Source organism: Pogonomyrmex barbatus, unplaced genomic scaffold (assembly GCF_055798465.1).
Source record: "Pogonomyrmex barbatus isolate J1 unplaced genomic scaffold, ASM5579846v1 scaffold8, whole genome shotgun sequence".
Lineage (NCBI taxonomy): Eukaryota > Metazoa > Arthropoda > Insecta > Hymenoptera > Formicidae > Pogonomyrmex > Pogonomyrmex barbatus.
Window position 1 is genome coordinate 2,794,928 of NW_028297182.1, and position 22,500 is coordinate 2,817,427.

The 22,500-nt window shown below is 41.7% G+C and overlaps 1 long non-coding RNA gene across 2 annotated transcripts in view; it reads right to left on the bottom strand.

Annotated features, from left to right (window-relative positions):
- Positions 1-22,500, bottom strand: part of LOC148934699 (uncharacterized) — an 85,197-nt gene that overhangs the window by 60,841 nt on the left and 1,856 nt on the right. The window lies entirely within an intron of this gene.

The following is a 22,500-nucleotide window of genomic DNA, read 5'->3' on the forward strand; positions in this document are numbered from 1 at the left end:
CCCGATACGTGCTTGTCAGCCGTTAACCGAATACGGTTCAGGTGCCGAAGCGGTAATCTTCATCGGTAAGCCCCGACGTCGACGTTTTGCCACGCGGCCGGCGCGGCGCGGCGCGGCGCGGCGCAGCGCAGCGGCCGGTCGCCCGGCCGGCGCAGTCATTGCCACAACGAGTAGAAAATATACTTTCAAGCCTAACGGGATAATGTCGCCATAGTGACCTGGCCGGCCCATTATCTTTTCCCGTGAACCATAATACTGCGGCAACACATAGCTCGTGGCGCAATACAATGTTGTTGCATTACCTAGATAACCGGTCAATGAAGACGCCCTCGAATGTACCCATGTGTACACCACGTGCGAACGTGCGTTTTCGCCCGTCCGCAGAATTCCTCTGATTACGATTAACTTAACTTTTAACTCGATGCACCGTGTCCCAGTGCTAGAAATCTGACGAATCTTCCAAGACTCTCGCTCGCGTATACCAATTTCGATCGTCTTTCGACCGTGCAAACATTTGTATGTGTATATTTGTTTGTCATACACATTTTTTGTTTTGCTTGTGTTTGTTTGTAAAAAATTAGGTTTTAAAATGATACGTACCAATCTTCTTTTATATTAGACAAGGGGATATATTTTGGATTTTACGGATGCATGTGTCAGGTAGACGAGATCCCAAATGGTTTAAAATGCATAAGCATTTCTGATCTGGATTTGGACTTGGAAGATGACACTTTTGGATTCACACTGTAAATATTACAGCAGGAAATATTTTGTTATGTATTATAAGGTGCCAATGATTGCAAACAGCGCAATAAAATTTTCAAGCTTCTCGAAGAGTCGAGAAGCCGTTTGAAAGGCTCAAATTCAACACTTAAGAGTGCAATGTCGTACAATTGTCTCAGTGAAAGGAATTGGTAAAAGTAGGCAAGTCTAATAAAAGAAAGCCTACTTTTACAAGCTAGTTCTAGAGCTGTTTGCATCTCCAAGTCTGCAAGTGCTGTCTATTGTCTTTGTGCATAGATTTATACTTGTCTTCATGACCTGCGATTGTTAAATCTCGCGCAATGTCTTTTCAGCGTTGAAATCGATTAAGGTACAAAAAACTATCCTATCGAATTATAATTACGCATGTTACACAATTTACTTTTACTATTCCTATCTTTTTTAATATTTTCTATATAGATTATTAACAAATCAGATTTTTTATTAAAAGATTAGAGCTTTACTTTAATGACTCACTGAACGTCCATATATTATTGTTGAAACTTTACGTTGTGGTTTCACAAAAGATCAAGTTTCGATATATATGTAAGTAAGTAAAATATAACTTTTTTAAGTAGCTATCTAATCTACTTAAAAAAAAGTAGCTCAAGTAAGGATAGCTCAATTGTCAAGAGCTACATACAAAACAATAGCTTTTCCGTGAAAATCTCGCCGAGGGAAAATTGACTTAAAATTCAGTAAGGAATTCACGAGCGAGGGATTGCGTATGGTCTGGCACATATCCCGTGTACAGGCCAGATTTCACAAACGGTCCGCGACATATACATATAGATCACTTCTTAGATTGGCGAAATTGTATCGATCGGAATGCGCACCTGAGAGAGCGAAAGAGCGGCGCGAGGAAACGGACATGCGCGACAAGTATCGCACGTGGCGAACGCGGGCCGTGGCGAACGATGAACATATTTGCGTTATTATTAGGCGCGCGCCATAAGGCGTCACCCTCTCTGATTTGTGCCACGCGCTTCTTCCTCTTTTTACCTCTGAAAGTTGTTTATAGCGCGCAAGGCCACGCGGCGCTCGCGAGCGCCGCCCTCCTTCCTTCGTCGACTTCCTGCGCACTTCCTTCTCTTGTAAACTGCACTTAAATAACATGTCCAATCGGTCGATGTTGGTTCCTCCTCGTGGTTCCGGTTCACGGTGAGAACACGGTCCGTCTCGCGAGGAACCGCGATTGCGGGCCGAAAATCGTGGCCTCCACGACGCTGGCATCCTCGTTTGTTTCGCGCGACAACTCTTTGGCGCTTCGATTTAGTTATCTTTTCCTCCCTTCCACCAAATCCTATTCCTATTAGGGCTAATACTAAATTTAGTGGTAAACATGTGTTTCTCATTAGCTGCAACAGTTAAGATGTGGAAGAGAGGCGGCGAGGTGAAAATAGTCGTTCGATGTTTCTAAAGATACATAGTGAAAGTGTCGTTGCGCCTAATGATCGCGTTTATATCGTCTACATAATCATTTTTTTTTTTGGTTAATAATATTAAGCAGATTTGTGATTAGATAATAGTTAGATGCAACGATTTTTTTCTCTGAAAAATATATCCATGAATTTTAATTTTTATCTTGTTTAATTTTTGTTTAATATCCACATATAATTATAATTTTACTTTATACAATAAATTATTTCTGGATTTCGAGGAAAGTCCATCAAAGTTTGGGACAAATTAGAAAACGCGATAAGTATTTCAAACATCCGCTTTTTTAGTCAATTAAATTGAATCAGAGACTTGATAATAATTTTAACGAATAAAATCTTCATAGGCATAAATAAATCAACATAATCTATCTTTTCGACTGAATTTTACTTTAACAGATCTCTCTTATTTAAATCTGGACTGTTACAATATTTAAAGGAATAAAAACAAACGACAGATGATATCAATTTTTCCCGAGAAAGATGCTTCACATGTGACATGAAGGGATCGAGGAATATGAATGTGATTTTGACGTATCTAATACAGATTGTTGAATATAAATGCAAGAATTTTTTTTGCAAGAAAGCCAAAGAATATCTGTCTAATTAATTGTCATACTATTTCATACACTCCGGTTTCCCGATCGGTATCGGAATGGAAGCTATTGTAATTGGTATGAAAGCTATTTTCACAAGAGAGAAAGAGAGAGAGAGAGAGAGAGAGAGAGAGAGAGAGAGAGAGAGAGAGAGAGAGAGAGAGAGAGAGAGAGTCGTACGATGTTTCGTCTTCGCTGGCACGGATAGCGAATCCGGGAAGTTACGAGAATATTCTTCCCCACTTACGCCGATCGAATTATTTCTCTGCGAGCTTTCCTAAACGCGATCTATCTTTTTAGATAACGACAGCAAAAATTCCTCTTCCTCGTCTGGCTTATGTATTCGCGCTTCGGCTGTAAAATCGCTACGCCAGCGAAAACTTTCCGCGTATACGCGGAGCTATGCATAAATACGGCATCATTGGCGCCAAAATTAATTCTGGAAGGGATTCTGTTGATCACACCGAAAATAAAGTGCGGACGCTCCTACGCAGGCGCCGGTGCCGCATTGTGCGAACGCGACGTAAGGGAGGTAAAAATATACATACACTCGGCCATGCACATGGCAGAGCGACAAGCCATCGTCTCGATTCTTGTCCCATGATTACTCGCTTCCTCAGTTCCCCGAATTCAACCCGCAAACGAGGGGTGCATCCCCCCTCGTCTTTCGCCGGTACCCACAAACTGCACTATTATTCCCGCGATCGAAACTGAGCTATGACTAACTACAGGGGATGATGTTGGGTGAAACGAGGTCACAGCATCGCTATAATCGACAGAATCTCACATTTGATTATATCATGTCACTTTATATCAATTGTTTTTTCGATAGTAATCAAATAACTACTTTGTCAAAATCTTGAATATCGCAATGACAATTTTATGGCAAAATTATTAACATTACTAATTTCAGTTATTATCTACATTTCTTCACTAATTCGTAAAGTTAATTTTTTAGCAAAAATTTAAACTATATGTATATCTTAAAAAATTAAACTCTATATATATATATATATATATATTTTTTTTTTTTTAAATAAAGAATAACAATTCCAAATGAATCGAAGAATCCATAAGTGGAAACGAAACTTGCGAAATATCTTATATTTTGTATTAATATTTAACAAATAGATTTTTACAAATGATTCTTTCAATATTAATTAAAATATGTATATAAATTCTAAACTTCTTCCAATAAAATCTACTAATTTACTAAATAATTGTAGAGAACACAGTCAATGTTAATTGATTAGCTTTACCAGTTTACGTATGCGGAAGTGCATCATCGTGATCGAGGGAACAAGATCTATTTGTCGAGAAGTCGACAGTGGCGTGAAGTTTATAGATCAAGTTTCTCAACCCGTACGTCGGATGACGCAGGTTAATTTGACGATGAACACCTTCGTCGATAGCCGTGACGCGTTCGAATTAATACGTTGTAATGAATAATTCATGTCGATCGTTGCTTATCGATTGGCGATAATGAAAAACCCGTCATGTCGGCCCGCTGTGGCTCGTGCCGATCTCGTTCGGCTTTGATATAAACGATTCTGCGAACGGACGGGGACGTCGGTACACATTCGAGAATCGAATAATTCAGCTGATCGAATGAATTGGTAACTATTATCCAATTATCCTGATAATTATAGGTTCTGCTTGACCGTTTGGCTCCGGCCGTATAAACAAGCGAGACGAAGATTTTGCTAAGAGAGTTATAACAACTTAGGATGATAGAAAAAATATACGCTGCCTAAAAAAACAAAAGCAATAAATAAAATATGCAAAAAATTGTGTCTTTTAATATTTTATAAATATAAACAGTTATTCAAATAATTGAGAGAATTTGTGTAATTATAATTTTGTACTAATATTATTTATTTTTCTTCTTTTTTTTTTAAACATTTTTATTGGATGTTTTCCCTCATAGTAAATAGTATAGATCAGCAAATTGCAGGAATGGTAATTTTTAATATAATTAATATACAGTAAATGTGTTAGCGTTTATTTTAGCTTTCCTTTGAATATTTACAAGTTAAAATTTTTTGCACATGATTACTCCCTCATGGCTAATACACACAATATTATTGCATAAATTTATTAAAACTTTTTTTTTTAATCGAAAGACCAGAAGTATTCAAAATATTAAAATTATTTATGAATCTATCATATCTTGTTATGTACATATTTAAGATATTTATATTATTTATATTATTTATATTATTTCTTATTTATGCATTTATGAACGATATCTACCAGAGACAGATTTCAAATCTCTGTCTTTTTTTAACTTTGAAAAATTTAGCTTTTATTGAAATTTTTAATCTCTTTTTTTTATATTAAATAAAAAAGAATAATTCTATTGAGTCTACTGAATTTAAGAAAGGAGATTTTAAGGAGACCTTTCAAATACTTTTTACTCTATTTTTATTAAACAAGACTAATGTTTCTTCGAGAGAGAATTGACGTCCGAATGAAGGTAAGGCAAGCCAGTAGCCAGCAGGCAGTTAATTGGTACAATAACCAATTGGTACGATTGGACGACGTAGATAGTAGTGACGGAACGATTGGTAGTGGAGCGCATAAGTCGGCCGTCATATTATTAATTAAGATCCTCCTCGTAACCTGGATTCGCCGCGTACGTAAAAAAGTTTAGGCGCGAAACTGGGGGCATCCAGTGAAACGAAGGTGGAAGGCGATTGAGTGAAAAAAAAAAAAGGGGGAAAAACGAAGAAGACGGAGAAGATTGGAAATCCTCCGCGTGTACGAGCGGTGGACCTCTCGGATGCACCGGCTTGCAGTTCCGCCACTGATTGGCACTGCGGCGGAGAATGGCGGTGTCCATACGTATATGTATGAATGCGCGTGCGCGCGCGCGCGCACATACTTCGGTGCTCCGGTGTGCCTGCGGTATGCACATGCACGCGCGTGCACATATGCACGCACACGGGCACACGTATACGTAAGCGGTTTGGCAACACGGCCGGTGTAAAGCCCGTAACCAGCCTGTTGGCCAACATCGCTCCGAGCATTGCGCATGCGCATGCGCGTGCACGCCTTCGCCTCCGTGACACTTTAAATAAACCATGGTGGGGTGTAAAAGGGGGGCACCGGACAAAAATGATAAACCGCTACAAAAATACCGATATAGAGGTACGAGATCGCGCTGACGCGAGCGAGCAATGCGGGTGCTCGCGTGCACGCGAGCGCGACGGCGCGCTCGGCGTGTCGATTGGTCCAGCGGACGTTTGCCTGTCGGTGTATTTATAGAGCGAGACAGTACTAAGGGCGCAAAACATATATCGCTGCATTCCCTTCGTCGGAAAATCTGTGTCACCTATTTAACCAGCTTTCCCTGTTTCCATCTGCTATCGCGATGTACTCGCTATACAGACCAATGATGATTCGCTATTGACGATTGGCTATTGTTTTTCTTCATAAAAATGTCAATACTTTTGATCACGAATGAATTGTAAATATCGATAAAAGCAATTTTATGTATCATATGTACATAAAACGAGATCGAAGGCTCGTGACCTTATAAAATCAGACGACTTTTTCATAAAGCAAAGGTAATTTAAACAAGTGGTAGTGGTATTATTATGATTGTTTGACGGATCTATTTAATTTCAACTGAACAAATCATACAAAGTTAATTACAATTAGTTTCTTGTAGTATTAGTTCCTATGTGTATGTTGGAAAATAATCATATCTATTGTCAAATTGTATAGTCTATTAATTTTTAACTTAAGAAACCAATTTTCGAAGCAATATTTGAAACACTGTATGACAAATATAAAAATAAAAATAAAAATAAAATGATTATTTTTTTACAATTATTGAAAACATTCACTCGAGTATGGCATACTTTAATGTTAAATGGTGCAACTGCGCTGATTGTACAATACTGCCTAAAGGTATTTCAGATTTTTTTTTTATATTGCATTAAATCATTTTTAAAGTCAAGAACACACATTGCTCATAGGACATCTAGCGATTAGCGGCACTACTATCTATCGAGAAAATATCTTTAGAAATACCTTAAAAATATTAGAACATTTTTCTTTATCCGCATCATGTCAGTTTAATTGAAAATAGATATGACATCTTAGATATAAAAAAACATAACATACATATGTAAAATATTAAAATATATCTTACTATTTCATTTTTTTATCTTATATTCCAAGCAAATCATATATGCATGTAATCATCATTAATGCAAGATATAAAGTGAAATACGAGCTTGGTTATTTTCAAGATATTTGAAATAATTTCGATCATTCTTGAAATCTCAACTCCCATGTTACTCGTCTTAAAGCTAATTAGGAGTTCGAGGATTACTAAAAAAGAATTTAATAATTGCAAGTGTCGATTTTTCAGAGATGTGAATGTTCTGTTATTCCACATGAATTATTTTATGAAATAATTAAAATCATAAATTCGCATCTCATTCTCGGAAGTCTGCAAAACCGACGCAGATAGACAACAAATATGTCGTCATCGAGAGAGATGATAGATCGTAGTTAGAAAGTACTTTAGCGTACACGCATCACGCAATCGTATCAAATCTATGAAAGTCCACCTACATGTATACGTACGTATTCGCCGTTTCACCTCAAGCAGTGAAACTTGAGACGTTATCCTGTCGTGTTGCACGTCATAACTAAATGCGAATCAGATTTATAATGTATTTTACTTAATACCAAATTAATATATTTATTCTATGACTGTCAAGAATAATTATCACGTCTGACGTTAATAATTATTTCTTAATGGCAAATGCCACTCTATAGCTGTTTTAGCTAGCTAAACGAAGAAAATTATTCTATATTCTTTTCTCATTATTAAGTATTTGACATATTACTTGTACGTATATATAATTATTTATAATATATTATATTTACTAAACTATAAGCGATTACAGAAGTTTCTTCTATTAAATATATGAAAAAATATTAAAATTGTTTCGTAAAAAAACTACTTGTGTAACACAACTATTTTTTATAATAAAATTATAATTTATTTTATGCTAATTTATCATGTTAAAAATTTATTATTTCACTTACTCAACTACTTAAGTCATATCATTTGCATGAATTTTTAGTAGAATACAGCGAAAGGAAACAGCAGACTACATCTAAATTGTTTTTATTTTTATACAATTATCATTGTAAATTTGAAATGTATATTTTTTATATTTTATTATAATTTACTTAGAATAGGAAAATTATTTTTATTAAATGATAAATTATTTTCTAATTTTTTAAATAAACGATTTACATTCTATTTATAAATTGTTAAGTGAATTTTATTTTTCTAAAATGACAAATTCTCTAAATAAACACATCGTGGGAAACGCATCGGGAATACTTCCGTTTTAAAATAAACAACCGTACAATTTTAAACAAAGAATATATTTCATGAGCGAGTCAAGGTCTGGGGTTAACTATTACTCGAAAGGCGCTGTTATTAAATAAATATTGTTTGTAAGATTGCCGGTTGTAACGCGCATTGAACAATTTAGATATTACGTAACGTGAGATTACTTCTCTGTACGTAAAGCTCGTTCGGTAGTGAACGCTGATTTGGATGCAGGCAAGCGGTGATTTACGTCAATGGACCGACACGCGGATGAGTTAGAACAGTTAGATCGCGCGGTGGGCCGTGTTGTTTGCACAGTAACGTTTGCGGATAACACGGATAACTATGCACGCGCAAGTAAGTTCCGCCGTAAGTTCTCGTTCGCGAGATATAAAATTCCGTTATCGTTCCGCAAATCGTGGCGCGAATTGTTGGTCCGGCGATGCGGCCAGTCGCGGCCTCGCCGTTAATGCAGAAATGTTCTTCATTTTTTCCTCGTATTACGCAACCGCGCTCCGCAGGATCGTTATTATGTTGCAATTTAAGCGATATGCTCAATACACTCGATCGTCGTGATACGTTTAAATGTATGTGCACCCTCTGCACCATTTAACAACGACGCGTCCCGAAAACGTCGACGTCCCCCGAACCGTAGAGAGGAGAGAATCGTAATTTCAGTACCTTCGAAAGATTCGTTTTTCGAGCGAAGAGACTGCATTCGCGTTTCGCAATTCTGTTTGTGAACGTGTCGATTACCGCGGCGGTTGTTGTGCCACATGTCGTCATATTGCCACATACGCTCTCTGCTCGCAGTTCTGTAATTTTCTAAAGCCATCGCACGCGCGCGCGCGCGCGCGCGCGATGTTTGTTACGTGTACTAAATGTCGACGCAACCATCATGCAACGCTTGCGTCATTCTGGTAGAGACAAGCGATTGATTTAGATGCGTCGATGAGTCATCGCGTAAATGACAGACCATCAAAAGATATTCGCGTATCACCCGTATCGTACGTGGCAATTCACAATTTCTCTCTCTCACACACACACACACACACACACACACACACACACACACACACACACACACACACACACACACACACACACACACACACACACGCACACACGCACGCACGCACGCACACGCACACGCACACGCCATATGAAATGCAAAGAGTTACAGGGTGGAAACTCAGGATCGGAAGTGACAAAATAAATGCCTAGAAAAATTTTTACCCTCTTATAATTATCAAGCATATTGATTGATCGCTCGAAATCAGTCAAGTAATCAGTCATTTAAATCGTACTTCCGTACGATTTAAAAAAAAAAATATTCCATAATTGCTCCCACGCAGACGTGGATGTATTTTAACACGCGTCATCGATTAAATGACCGTTGAAAGATGTCTCGAATTCAAAATGTCGAAGTTCACGATCACTTTTGCGTTCATCTAGATTATTAATACTCTGCGTGGACGGTTATTACCAATCTTTCGCAATAGATTTGGTAAATATCGTTTAGACATAATCGTTGACGTAATTCTTGTGTAAATTCTATGTGTGTCTTACACAAATGAGCGAGATGTCACGTACAACGTAATAATTTTATTACAGCAAATATTAGATGAATTGCGGCGGAATCGAACTCACTTTCGATAAGATTTGATTTTTCACGTTATGGAATGCTGGGAAGCGTAGGCTGTTAAATACTTCGGCTTGTTAAATAAATGTGTACAAACTATTTCTGCCTCTGTTGTACTCCGATGTATGTATGTCCGGGCTGATCGAAATCATGCTCGGCTTCGGATATCCCTGGTGGTGATGATGGTGACTTAAGATCGATCCGCGCGCGCAGAACTGAAACTTCCCGCGTTCGAAATTCGGCATTTGTTTCATATTGCGGCAAACGTTGATACAATGCGAAAGCAATTCCCGGCGATTTGCGTCAGCGGCGAAACAATAGATTCTGTAGCTGGCGTTTAAACAGTCGCGCGCCCTGTATCGCGCGCTGATGTAAAGAGAGCGGGATGAGAGAGGCGGGAGGGGTGGCGGGAGGAAGGGACGGTAGAGGCAGGATAGGATAGGATATCGGTTTGTTGTCATTATCCTGTAATACATTAATGACGCGTCAAGTCAGCGCATGACAACGCGGCCACCCCCTCAGCAGCGCAGCTGAGATCCATCCTCCGCTCTCTCTTTCTCTCTCTCTCTCTCTCTCTCTCTCTCTCTCTCTCTCTCTCTCTCTCTCTCTCTCTCTCTCTCTCACTCACTCTCACTCTCTCTTCTTCCTTCTTCCCTCCCTCTCTCTATCTCAATCCTCTCTGGAATCACCGTCTTCCTCCCTCCCGCTCTTACCCTCGCTGTCAGTCTCTTTCGCTCGTTCTATTGCTCCCTATCTCCGTGCCAACCCTCCCCTCCCTCCCTCTCTTCCTTCTCCCCTTTCCTCTCTGAACTCTCTGCTACTGGCTCGAGCTCTGTGAGGAGATCAATAGGGATCCTGCACCCCGTACCTCCTCTGACGCGGTGGAGGAGGACAAAGGTACTCACTCTGATGTTCCACTCGCGTTGCTGCCTGCTCCCTACGATACGTACTCACGTACACGTCACACGGCGATGGTGTGGGCGCCTGCGACGCGAATTTCGTACGAAAAATGAGAAGTATGTAGGAATGCGTAGGGATGTTATACGCGTGTCATACGTGCGATCTCTAAAATAAAATTTTACTTAAGCGTGAAATTCAAAGAACAGCATATTATAAGCTTATCTTTTCAGCAGCGATAAATCGGTTGCGTTCGACGTTTTAATAAGCCATAAGAGATTGTTTACGTAGCAAGATACAATTTAATAATTTGCATTTATTCAGATTTCGCTTAAAAATAATCAGGGTTAAAAATCATCGGCGACAGCTTGATTAAAAATAAAGAAATTTAAAAGTAAAGAAAAGTTAATAAAATCTTTGCAAATTTAAGTAGAAAAATAAAATTTTTTAAATAAATTTTTTCCAATAGACTTAATAAAGTTTTTATTAAAAATTATTTTTGATATAAATATATATATATATATATATATAATCAAAGTTAATCTTTGCATACATATATAATTGTCAAAACGGGGTCATGTAATTTAACAAATTGTAGTAATCATTAAGAAGTCTTGTTTGTATTTCTTAATTATTACAGTTTATTATTTAAAATAAAAATAATTATTCTCGATCCAAAAGAATTGAAATCTACTATGATTCGAGATAATCATAACAATAAACTTCTTTTAATAATTTTTAAGTATTTCTGATTCTATAGATGTTACACACATACACATATATACGCACATGCACATAGATAATTCCAATACTCTTAGGCTAGGTGTAAATAAGAACTTATTGGCTTTATGAACCTCATCTTTTCAAGGGCGAAAAAAACAAGAAAGTTTTCTGGAGTAATGGAGAAAGCACGAATGAAACTTCGACGTAATGATTTCACCGAGGCATCTTGAATATATGAGGCTTACTATCTGTGTGAATTTATGTGTGCGCGCGCGCGCGCGCGCGAGTGTGTAAGTGTGTAGCAATCCAACTTCTAATTGCATTAAAATTATAACGCGTTTAGTTTATATTGGCATCATGGGGATAAGTATAACGTTGCATGTGGGAGCGATTGTAACATGCTTTTGTATTACTCGAAATGTTTATTGCGCTTCTGATGTCTCGTATGTAGGTCACATAAGAAAGATGTTTTATGGGTTTTTTTTTTTTTTTTAGTATATATCTTTTCTATAATTTTTGTTTGTAACGTATATTGGATATTTTAAAGAAACGATATAATATATAATCGATCATATTTATAAATTTTTTTATAAATTACATTTTAAACTTAACTTAGAGAAAATTCGCTTAATATGCTAATCATTTACCTTCCACTTTTTAAGTATTATACGTTTAATCAATTTTTGATCAATTCGCAATCAGTATGCTATCACGTACTCCAGAAATTCTTCTTATTTTTTTCTACATTAAACGCCCATTTGCCAATTTATAGAGCCGTTACAGTTCTTTCCAAGCGGTCTCCGCCAATCTCGCCGCGGTATTCGATGAGCCGCTTCGTATTTCCTAATTGGATCGCTCAGGATTAGAATGTTCGCGGCGAAAGTATGGTACAGGCACCCCGGGCAGAATTTCTATAAAGTTCCACCTAATCCGCCGTGCAGAATTCATTAAATACCGCGACAAAGTTCCCCGCTCGCTTCATGCCGATGAACGATTCGACTTTCGATTCGTTTGCGCCTGCGGTGGGCCGCGGGTTTGTGGAGCAGCGCTGTGCAACAACCGGTGCAACCGCGAATGCACTTTCTTCTCGCTCCCGTGCGGGGCACGTGTGCGCACGGATTCGGCGGTTTTAACAGACACGGGCGTTACACGCGCTCTCACAAAATTTCACCGTGCCGCGCCACGTCGTGCCGCGCCGCGTCACGCCACGCCGTGCCGCATCGCGCCGCGGCACACGACCGGCACAATGCACACCGCCTACTTATTGTCAGGCGCCACGACGCCCGAAAGACATCGATTATATCGAAGGCGAAAAAAAGGAGTCTCACGAGTCAATTGTTGTGCCGCGGAGAAAGTTATTCGTTTCTTTCGCGCTGTCGTAAGACAACGCCCACGGTTTCCCGGGTAATCAACCGCGTTACATAAAAATGCATAAAGATAATAGTAATACTTTGTCGTTTGGCAGAGGGTTTCCCTTTCCACCAGGAATGACGAATTTCGCCGGTCGATCCAATTCGACGATCGTAAAATCGAGAGAGAATGTTTTGTAACAGAGTTGCGTCAAGCCTTTTAGCGCTCGATACAATTAAAATTATTTAAACGATTTCTTAACGATTTCTTAATGAAGTCATTTTAATTTGGGATGACGATTAAATCGCCAGTCAGTTCGATTGTCACGCGTTATCGAGCAGCGCGTGTAAAACATCTTGTCCTCGTTATCAACGGATTCCCGGGCTTCTCTCGCAGGTATAGAGGATCCTCAGTCGGTCGTGAAAACGAGTGACTTCTCACCGTGACGCTTACACATGGCGCGCTCGTGCATGCATTGCCTACACACCCGTTCTTGTCTTGTCCACCCGATTCCTCTGTCTCAGAGGCCACCTGTTCCCCTTTCAGATGCCGGACACAAATAAACCGAGAGGACCGCGACAATGTGGCGTGTGTGGCCATCGGTGGATGGACGGTATGGGATGACTATGTGTTAGTGTCGGTGGTGACTTGGGGATATAAGGTGGTCATAATAGTCAGCGGCACCTGTCTCAACGAGTCAAGCATCTGAGATCGGGGCTGCAGCCGCTGAGGAAGAAACGTGGAAGAAGAGCAGCAGAAAAAGGGAGAGAGAAAGAGAGAGAGCGCGCGCGCGCGCGAGAGAGAGAGAGAGAGAGAGAGAGAGAAAGGGAAAAAAGAAAGACGGAGAGATGAAGAAGAGGGGAAAGAACGTAGGAGAGGAAAGGGTGAGGGGGAAACCAAAAAGAAAAAGAAACGGCGAGGAGGAGGATGCAGAGCGACAGCGGAACGGGAGAGGGGGAGAAAGAGTCAAAACGAGAACAACGAGGACGACGTAGATGAAACGAGTAGGAAGAGACGAGTACGAGAGGGAGGGACGGGAGGAGAATCCGAGGGCGACCGTGGCGGTCGCGCCGGCAGAGGAGATGGAGGAAGATGCGAAGGAACAAGAGGGAGGAGGAAGAAGAGTCATAGAGAAAGAAGAGACACCTAAGAAGAGAACGAAGGAGAAGGAGAGAGAAGGTAAAAAGAGAGAGAAAAGGAGAAAGAGAAAGAGAAAGAGAGAGAGAGAGAGAGCGTACCGGTGTGAACGAGCGTGCGCGTGCCACTGTTATATACCGGCACCTGCCACAAAACTTGGTTCTACCTTTTGGGCGCACACGCACCCACCATATCCGTTCTTCCTGCTACTCTACTGCGCGTTTGTCCGGTCTGCTCGCGGAGCTGCTCGAAACATCTTGCCTCAAATTGCGTAAAGCGCGTGTAGGATCCGAAGTGGCGTGTTCTTGATTGCAGGGAACGATAGCCAAGATATGATTAACCGTTCATTATGTCTAGGGCGTCAATCGAGGTTTCGCCGGATTGCCTCCAGAGATGAATGATATCGCTGCTGCTATGTCTGACTCGTTCTATGGCTGTTCAATGGCTCGTTCTACGGCCATTGAGAGTCTACTAATGCAAGCCGAAAATGATACGCCAAGATTAGTTTTAATTAATTCTGATAATTAAACAGATTTATGTAGGCAAATTGGTTTATAAAAAATTATATAATATTTTTATATTTTTTTTAATATTAATATTTTTTAATGTTAGTTTAAAATAGATAAAGATTCCTTGCGAGGAGAATTTGAGGATGTTATAAAAATAAATTTGCAACTTCTGAAAAGCCGATATACAAAATTCAATTTATACCCGACCGATATCTCGTCGAGAAGTGATGCTGTATTTCTTAATACAGTAACGCTATTCAAGAACCCGCAATAGTCAATGAACAACGTGTAAACCACGAAATAGCCAACAACAGGAGGACCGCTGCTCCAGTGGCAGCGGAGCAGTGGCGTCGGCCAGAGGGTTGCAGCGGGCGGAAATTTCAATTAACTTTATGGAGGCCGCGATGTAAATTGCGTAGGGGTCAACGGCGTGTCGGTAGGGGCCAGTAGGGTAGGAGCAAGGGCGCCGCTACTGCCGCTGCCGCTATCACTATTGGTGGAATAGGGGTGACAGCTGCGTCGGTGGTGGTATCAGAGCCGACGGTGGTGGTGGTGATAGTGGTGGTGGTAGTGGCGGCGGTAGCGGTGGCAGTAACGGTGGTAGTATTCGAGTTCAGGGGTGGTTAGAGGTATAGGTACGGTCCACGGCCCCGTGGGCATAGGGCGCAGGCAGAGAGTTGGATGGGTATTGATCAGCCGAGCGGCCAACAAGACGCCTTTGCAGGATACCCGCTATATAGCTACCGTGCATTTGCGCGCGCGCGCACACACATACACACGCGCGCGCGCGCGCGCGTGTGCCCACGTACGCATAGCGTACACATAGCTACTCCGCCACCACTGTCTCTGTCTCTGTCCGTGTCACACACACACATCACGCTCATGCGACATCACGTACGCACTAGCACGCGGTATGGGTGTCTACTACATATCTGCTACTACACAGGCCAACATAAGCTAACACCATCATCTATAACGCCACCCGCACGGACTCGTTCGCTCCGCTACGTTCGTTGTTCGACTATGGAAGCGGGGAGGCGAGCCCGAGAGGGGCGGATAGACGAGGATGATGAGATTGAGAGGTTCAGAAAGAGTGGGAGGAATAGAGAGGAAACCAGAGAGAGAATCAGAGGAAAATTTCGCGATGCTAGACGGTCGGCAAGACGCCACTGCAGGGTGGTTGCCGTAGGTACCAACACCGAGGTACGTCAGCCCCCACACCGGTACCGTGCGTCCTGTACACACTCGCAACCTTCACGAGCATAAACTACTGTCGTCTGTAACGTTACCCTCTATACCGTCGAGACTTTCCGCATGTATTTCGCGACGAAGACAAAGAGACACGAGCATCGGGGAGTTACATACGCTCGAGAGGGAAGAGGAATGGGAGTTCTACTGTGCCAGGCAATCAACAGACTTTGGCCTTGTGAAGATGTCGTCGTGCGTAGAATCATCCAACACCGCTCGTCTAACACACGCGCGCTAATACAAACAAACCCGATATATATGTACAACTATGATGTAAATTACCACCGTGTATAGCAACATCATCCACATTGTACAAAGTTCCCGTGCGGAATTTGAGATATAGGAAGATGAAAGGAACAAAGAGAGTTCTCAATTCTCAAGCGAGAAGGATAGAAATTCCACGTTGTTAGTTAGGCAGCCAATGAGATCCCTCCCCCTCCCTATGCAGACTAGACAATATACGTATCAAGAACATTGCTGACCATCGCCTTCATCCTCCTGTTGGAGTCGAGACGAAAGATGAAGAGGAGAGGAGAGGAGAAGCTTAAAGGGACAGGACAAACCAAAGAGGACGTGAAGAGTGTATTTCGAAGGGGTGGCAAGAATGAGACGAGGAGTTTCCCGTTGATGTTATCAACGCGATCGACGAGACGCCTTCGCAAGATCCTGATCGTATTCTACACCACTACCTTTACTATTCCTTCTCTCCCTCCCCTCTCTCTCTCTCTCTCTCTCTCTCTCTCTCTCTCTCGTCGCTGTATCAAAGAGGACGAAGACACGCGTAGAATGCCAAACAGAGACGGTGCGCGGGTAAGTGGATCGAGAGAGTGGAGTTTGCGGGGTTTTGATGCGTGGGAGGAGGGTTGGCGAGAGCTAGGAGGGGAGGCGAGACAGAGTTCACGTCGACAGAGCTACCGCCGCGACATAGTGCCCCCGATTGCGATATATATCCACCCTCTCTCCATCCAACCCTATGCTTCTGCCACCCACACGATCCCTCCATTTCGATCCTCCCCTCCTGCTCGCCCTCCTCTCTCTCCCTGTGGATCCAACTCCCCTCGCGTCGATCTCCTACCTACCACCACCCATTTCACTTTAACCATCCCTCTCCGTGGTCTCTCTCTCCGCCGCTTTCCATCTACGAGGTCTCAACCCCTCTTCTCACCACCCTCCGCCACCATTGCGCTTTTGCCACCGTTCCGCAATGCTCTCGGACTTCGTATTGGTGTTGAGAGGGGGGCGAAAGGGGGAGATCGGACGCGAGAGTGGGCGACTCTCGGCACCGCTTCTTCCACGAAGAAGCATGTATATGGCACTACTGCAAGAGGGACGCTTCTTTGCGTCGTTTTTCTTTTTTCTCTTTCAAGGGTTAGAGAATTGGAGGGTTGGCATTCGTCGGGTACGCGGATTCGGAATCCCCCCCCCCCTCCGCCAATAATTCGCAGCGCCTAGATCGACGTGCGCGCTTGCTTATGATGATACATACGGTTATCGATATATCGAGTGCTCCAAAACTTCTGCTTTACACTCTTGCGAGTCTCTTTAACTGCATCTTTCTTAAGAATTAAAGAAAAGGCTACATAAAGGCTATTTGCTCATACATATGTGATACATTCCGATCATTCTCTGCATGACGATGAAATCATTTTGCTCTTTACGAAATCATTAGCGATTACAGTAATAATAAGTATAAATGGATTTAACATAAAATACTTTTATCTACTGTCTCTTAAAAATGGAAAAGATACTAATTATCGAATTCTTCTTGATGCGCCTAATAGGAAGAATAAAGCTTTTGCGTTGCCAAATCAATAGATCAATTCCGCCAGTCCATCCCGCTCACCGTCTGACATCTCCGGACAGTTAATCCGCACGATTAATACCACGCCTCGATTCCTCATCGCAGTCGCGCGAGGTATTCGCACCCGGGTGTGGAATGGACGGTGCACATTGACGACAAGGGAGCTACAACAAGGAGAATTTTCGTAATCGGAGATCCACGTTCGATTTCCCGATGATGCTCCGCGATGATCCTTCTTTCTTTCTCGCTACGCCGTGTACGCCGTGTGCGCCGCGATAAAGCGGTAGCAATTGGCGGGTTTCACAAGGCATTCCCACCTGCCGTCACAGGCATACGCACGTTGCCGCTGTCGTCCACGTGCCTACGGGACTCTCCTCCCCCGGGAAGGTGTACCGCGAGCAGAAGTCGAGCACACCTTCGAGGTAAAAGCAGCCTGTCGGGAGCACCTGTACGCGCGGGCCGCGCGCGCAAGATGTCTCGTCGCCGATCATCGTCGTCATATGTAACGACGGTTGTTAAGAGGCGCGTCGCGTCGCGTGTCTTCCCCTCACCACGCACCCCGCGCCCCGCCAACTACTCGACTAATCGACCTCGCCACGAGCTTTATCTTCACGGGGGGGGGGGGGGGGACGGAAACGCTGTCGCGGCGATGGCAACAAGAGGAATCATTGTTTAGCCCCGTGACGGTTATCAATTGTAAATTTTCAAGGTGTCTTAAGAATTAAAACGACCACGGCGTTCATCCTCATCGACAGATACTTCTTAATTGGTTGAAAAATTTTTCAAAAATCTCCACTTCCTAATTTAATTCCTATTTTAATTAAAACAAGGTTGCACAATACAAAGTTGCTCGGAGAGGTGAGAGATTTTTTCTTTTATAAATTTTTTTATTAAGTAACATAGAAAAATATTCTTAATAACTCTTGTCCGCGTCTACATTTCGTGATGGCCATTAGTCATAAATGCATATCGTAATAAGTTATGAAATCTTATATTAAAATGACCGAATAAAATGGTATCACACGCTATTGAGGGGAGATTCGACATTGCCTGCTCCAAAGTCTGTCCTTTCCTTCGACGGTAGAAACGAAGAGAATCGTAAAGCACAAGTAGAAGTCGTAGGAAGGAGAGGGAAGGAGTAAAGATGAGGGTGAGGCTCTAGAGAGCGAGCGAGCGAGCGAGCGAGGGAGAGACATTGCGGAATGAGTGACTGAGGAAGAAGGAAGGAGCAGAGGGAAGAAGAGAGTGTATATATGTTTGCGTGTGAGAACGAGAGAGAGAGAGAGAGAGAGAGAGAGAGAGAGAGAGAGAGGAACAGAGAGGGAGAGAAGGTGAGGTCCGCCGCAAAATACAAGTTGGTAGGATATCGACCAGCCGGAAGTCTGAGTAGTTGTTGCCATGGAGACGCTCAAGTCAATTTGACCTGGGCCAACAGTCACCGGCATACTGATGCACGATATGCCATCCCATTATTCATATGGTTTTTACACGGTAAAACATATTTCGCGGCGCGATTCCCCAACGGCGTATACGGGTTTCGAGAAAGCCCCCGGAAACCCCCTTGGCCGCGAAGCGGAGTGGAGCTTCGGGATCTCTACGAGACTGGAAAGAAGATCCTTCCATCTTGAATTTATCTTTCGAAAAGAGCCGCGTTCGCCTTTTTGGATTTGGAATGAAATCTCAACGCGGGGAAATATTTCGAGAAATTCGTCGGTACGACAAAAGTGAAATAATCGATACGCCGGGAATAAGATCCTCTCCCGGATTAAAGCAACTTTGCGAGATTATTTGTTCGGCGGCGCAAAATTCTTCTGTTTATCGTCTTGGAAGAAGTAGTACCGAAGAGGTTCGCAGGCAATTCGATTATTAGCCGCGGACTGTCGGTTACCAAAATTGCTCCGGGACTATTTCGCAGAATTTCAGACTTCAAACAAACAAGCCGTGCTCGGCTTTTGAGCGTATCGCATACCGCGCGGTGCAGACGACGTTGAAAGAAGCGAGGGAGGATGACCGATCGGGCAGACTCTACGGGATTCGGCGGAGGGTCGAAGTCTACTGTCTGGAAATAGTCTTATACCTCGATGGTAAGTGTGCTCCAAAAATAGCGAGATTCCGCGCTCCTAATTTCTCGTTTTTGAGCGTCTGGCTCCGCGCGAGCAAGGCTGGCACGTCCTCCGAAGGATTCGACGAAAAATTTTGCCGCGCGCCACTCTAAGCAGGCAATCCCTCCCCCCCTCCTCCCCTCCCCCAAGCGCGGCGTTACGACGGGTTTCCCTCGCAATCAAATTGCGATTTGCAAACTAACAAAAAAAAAAAAAAAAAAAGAACCATTTCAGCAGGATCGAAATTCTGGTTCGAGGGTATCGAATATAGCTGGACGACGCAATTTCGCCGGGTTCCCAGAATTCGCGGGATCGTAGGCACCTGTCGGACGCTAATTAAGGATCCGCTATAGATTATTCAAAATGGCATGTGTGAAGCCAAATCGACGATCTGATGATTTGACGCGGCGTACGTGGGACGTATCGGTCGATTTCAATTTATCCTCCACTCCACCCGCCCACATCGTTCTGCGCTTTCCGCTTTAACGTAACATCGAAGTTGACAACCTTTGAATATTATTAATACAGAGCGGAAGTTGTGCGTACTGATATATCGGGAGGGTTAGACCAAAAACTAACGTATCTCGATTTGCAGTTGCATTTGGCGAGGGGATACATAAATATATGCGAGAAAAGTTGCAGATCGAATTATTGATTTTCTATTTTTTTTTTCCTCAAATCGTGCAGACGAGAAATATTGGCTTTGCGATTATTATATTATTAGATCGTTAATATGACCGTTTGGAACGTGCTTCTTATAGCTCCCTTCTGTTAGCTAAAGAGAAATATAAGTCCAAGACACCGGCACAAAGTGAGCAAGATAAGTAAGTATTCATGGTTAATTTAAGCACGACGGGGGTATTAGAGAAATATAAAAGAAATTATAAAAGAGAGTGTACGAGTTAATCTCTTTACAGAGTGTTCCTTTCCGAGTATAGCACATTTCTATAATTAATGCACGAGTCAAAATCCATAGAAAAAAAGTGATTAATTCGAACTCAAGAATCAATTTTTATTTAATGAATCAAGAATTAATTAAGTAAATGTAGCTCTTCTCTTTAGTTATGTGAATTTAACGATCTTTCACAATTATACGCTGAAAGGATCATATAATATATAATATTCTAGCATATGCCAATTGCTAGCATATTGATGCATGCTCTTAATTAGCTCAAAAATTATTATTCTAATCAAAATTGATAGGAAGAATTAAAATGAATGAAGCATTCAATTCGGCTATGGTTAGTCCGTGCGATAATTTTGCTTGGTTAAATTAACCCCCTCGTTAATATGACATGGGGGTCACCCCTCGAGCACTTCTCCTTTTCGTATAAACTGCTCGGTAATACGAATGTATAGCTGACGCGCATGACGCGGAGATTTGTGTGCGTGCGTGCGTGCGTGCGTGCGTGCGTGCGTGCGTGCGTGTGTGCTACGTATGTGAGTGCGTGCGTGCGCGTGTCCTGATCGGCGTCGTGGTAAAGTGAATATAGTGTACCCACTATGAATCTAGCCGCCAATGATGTAGACTTGATCTGTATATAAGTACATATGTGTCTCTCTCTGGTGTGTGTGTGTGTGTGTGTGTGTGTGTGCGTGCGCGCGTGCATCGGTGGCCACGCGCATGCATTTACGCGGCGTTCTCGTCTTTGGTTATATTTATATGCGAGACTAGAATGCATGACACATAAGTCGAAAATAGCTCATAGAACGTTCCATTAAACGAGCTGCGTGATGAAGTGCTGTCAGATTCGCATAAAGCCTACCACTATTTTGATTCGCGCGAATATCGGAGTTACCAAAGTTGAAAATGCGCGAATTCGAGGGAAACGCGTCCGTTACGCCAAGCAGTTAAAGCGTTAAAACGTGAGATAGATAGGTAGAGTGTCGCAGATTCGAGAGAATGTAACGTTCCTCCTTGAGAATTTAATCTGACGATATATATAGAGTTTTACATGAAGAAAGTTTCAAACTCATATTTAGATATTTTAAAATCGTTCGATATCCAAATGAAAAGCAATAACGCAAGGAAAAGGAGCACCTTATTTAAACTTTTTTTTTTTTTTTTTTTTTTAGTTCGATGTAGCGATAGTTTATCATCTTATATCTTGTATCTTCGGAATAATCGATAATGGATTGGAATCTATTTTGAACTTGTTTTAAAAATCGTAATTAATATGGTAATTCTGGTTTGGAGTTGCCACTTGAATTACAGTTTGTCTTTTATATTCAGGGAAGGGAAAGCGACCTGCCCTTCATCCTTAACTTACTCATCGCTGCTCCGCATGTTCGAGAAAGTAATTTTCGTTTGAGCTATTCTATCGCCCCTCGAACGAATGATTACATCATCCAAAGGGGGATGCGTCGTTCTCGCACCCATCCAGCGGCGGATTAACTTGATGCGCAACCCCGTCACTAAAATTCATAATACGTACAGGCTGTACAAAACATGTATTTCTCCAAGCTTCAGATGACAAGTTTTCTACGTAAATTGATCATTTTTTATAACCTTTGCTTAAAATATAAAGTATCAGAAATCTAAGAAATATGTAGCGAATTAAATTAACATTTGTCAATTGTAACAAATACAAATGTTTCGTCCGATGTTTGTTTGTATTAATTCTATTTCTATGCTCAATGTATTTCTGAGAGTCGCTTCTTTGTACCTAAATCTAAATAATATAAAAGAATAAATAATGCTAAAATAAAGTAAAAATAAAATAATTTGTTTTAAAATATTTTTTCGTAAAAAATAAATATATATTGCAAGTGATATTGTGTGTGTGTGTGTGTGTGTGAGTGTGTGTGTGTGTGTGTGTGTGTGTGTGTGTGTGTGTGTTGATTATTTTATCTCATTTTAAATTTTAAAACATATAAAAATTAAAGAAACATTATTTAATTATAGTTACCAAAAAATTAAATAAGAAATGTTTGC